We start from the raw sequence: 2,500 nt of genomic DNA, 5'->3' as shown, positions 1-2,500 counted from the left end.
TTCTCCACCACTTCTACGACCACTTCTCCACCACTTCTACGACCACTTCTCCACCACTTCTACGACCACTTCTACGACCACTTCTCCACCACTTCTCCACCACTTCTACGACCACTTCTCCACCACTTCTACGACCACTTCTACGACCACTTCTACGACCACTTCTACGACCACTTCTCCACCACTTCTCCACCACTTCTCCACCACTTCTACGACCACTTCTCCGCCTGGCCGTGGTCTCTGAGTCAGTAGGAGCCACAGGGGACAGGCCGGATCAGAACCTGATACTCCCCATGGAAGACATTGTTGGATCTAATGGGGTTTTCTAAAACCATATATGCTTCAGTGTTTCCTCCAGGATTTTTCACATTAGTGGCGGAGCGGTTATCTTTCGCGCGCATTTTTTTTCCGCGTGCACGCGCATAAAACGCGCACTGGCGCTCAAAACAAAGACGTGGTTTCACCAAAAACTAGTACATAGAGGGTGGCAACAATTATAATTTCTTAAATAGCGGTTAAGTCATTAAAGCCGAGCAGGTGATTTTATATAGAAGGTGATCAAATACCAACATATCCTACAGCTGCAGCGGAACATGCGAAACGCGCATTACACACACACACACACACACACACACACACACACACACACACACACACACACACACACACACACACAGAAAGATCAATACGAAGTAGGCCTACGTGAGAGTACACGCACAGAACCGGCTAACGTTACTCATTAACTGTTTACACAAAAAAATCACAGTGGGACAGTCAGATGGAGCATTTGGTAAACAACAACAGCAAGGTAATGCTATCAGCTGAGTTAAAGAAAACCAACTCTTACCTCTGAGGACACCAACATGAGCCCTGTTTACCCGTACCTCCGCCGTTCTGTTCGTGGTGATTTTAGAAGCAATAGATTATTTTTGCCCAGCGCATATTGCTATGAATAGTTCGATCTCCACACATGAGTCGGCGATGTTGTCATTTAGCCAGCTCTCAGAGAAGCACATCAGGGGGGTATTCCACGAAGCTCGATAAAGTTCTAAGCCTCGATAAAGTTCTAAGCCTCGAAAATGTTAGCTTGCGTTCGGTGCCATCAATGTGGCTCAAATAATTCGCTGCTTGGTTGAGCTCCTTCTGAGTCAGATATAATTAGCCTGCTCGCGACCAGGCTAAAACACAGGCTATGGTAAGACGCGCGTCAAAAAAGGCTCACAGGCGGAAACTAAACCCCGAACGACAGTTCCTCATGTGTCTTTTAGGAAATATTAGTTCCCACTTCACACGAGATAGATAGATTAGATAGTTTGACTGTGTGATAGATAGATAATTTGATAATTTGAAAGTGTGATCGATCGATAGATAGTTTGATTGTGTGATAGATAACTAGATATTTTGAAAGTGTGATAGATAGATAGATAGATCGATGGATACATAAATTAAAAAGTGTAAAAAATAAAATGAAATGAATAGGTATGTCTATCAACTTGCATTGCTGTTATCACAGCTGTCTGGTTGGCGTAGTGGTTAAGGCAGCCGGCTGGAGTCCCAAAGGTTGCGAGTTCGAGACTTGACTAAGTATTTATTTATTTTATTTTTTTACATTTAACCGAAGCCTTCATGCAAAGGCTTCAAACACCATTGTAATCGTGTCAGTTCTTGTAAATTAGCCTGCACCATAATTTTATAGCCTACATACTTTTTTAGATTAGATTTTAGATTAGATTCAGACAACGAAATGCAGTAAAAAGTGCGTCTGAAGAGGGATTCGAACCACGTCTAAAAATGATGAATAAATCCAGTGGCAGCGGTCAATACCACTAGGCCATTGGGGTGATATGACGGTTTGTAGCCTGCTGCTGATATCACCACAGTAGTAATATTAATTTATTAAAATATGAACATATAACAATAACTGGGGCTAGTATGACCTACGCATTTAATCGGTCAGCAATGTCTTGCCAAACCATTTCCCTCGCATCTTATTTTTCCGTCTTCATAAAGATCAATAATTCGGGAATGCTGCGCAAATGTAGTACCCCTGCAGAGTGGAGTATCTTCATTTCGACAGATCGACTCTTCTGGGCTCTTTATGTCTGCGTGCACGCGCCCATATCGAAGATTTGTAAGCCTGTCTTCTGTGAACACTGATGACACAAGGCTGATCCTCGTTCGAGGAATCACCTGAGGCTTGAATTCCAATCTCGAGTTGCCTGATCGCCGCATTTATTTATATCGCCGCTATACTGATCCACCTTTAGTGGAATGGCCCCCAGGCTGCACTCCCGATACACTGAATGATGCATCACGAGTGCCTCCAACTCATCACATTTGTTGGGTAAGGAGTTAACATTTCCCATTACGATTGATGGTAGAAACGGCTTGTATCTCCACCGCCTCCTCGATTTAGCTTTTAGCTTCGCTCCAGCTTTGCACCCCCGGTATTTCTTCCATAGTTCCTTCGGTAATGAGTGTTTGAAACCCTCATGTTTTG

General features: G+C 43.6%; 1 protein-coding gene across 1 annotated transcript in view; it reads right to left on the bottom strand.

Annotated features, from left to right (window-relative positions):
- ern2 (endoplasmic reticulum to nucleus signaling 2) overlaps window positions 1–2,500 on the bottom strand; it is a gene marked incomplete at its 3' end in the record, with an annotated part of 42,858 nt that overhangs the window by 18,895 nt on the left and 21,463 nt on the right. The window lies entirely within an intron of this gene.

Source organism: Nansenia antarctica, assembly GCF_963989245.1.
Source record: "Nansenia antarctica genome assembly, chromosome: 2".
In the NCBI taxonomy this organism is placed as follows: Eukaryota; Metazoa; Chordata; class Actinopteri; order Argentiniformes; family Microstomatidae; genus Nansenia; species Nansenia antarctica.
This window is presented reverse-complemented; position numbering and strand designations above follow the sequence as displayed.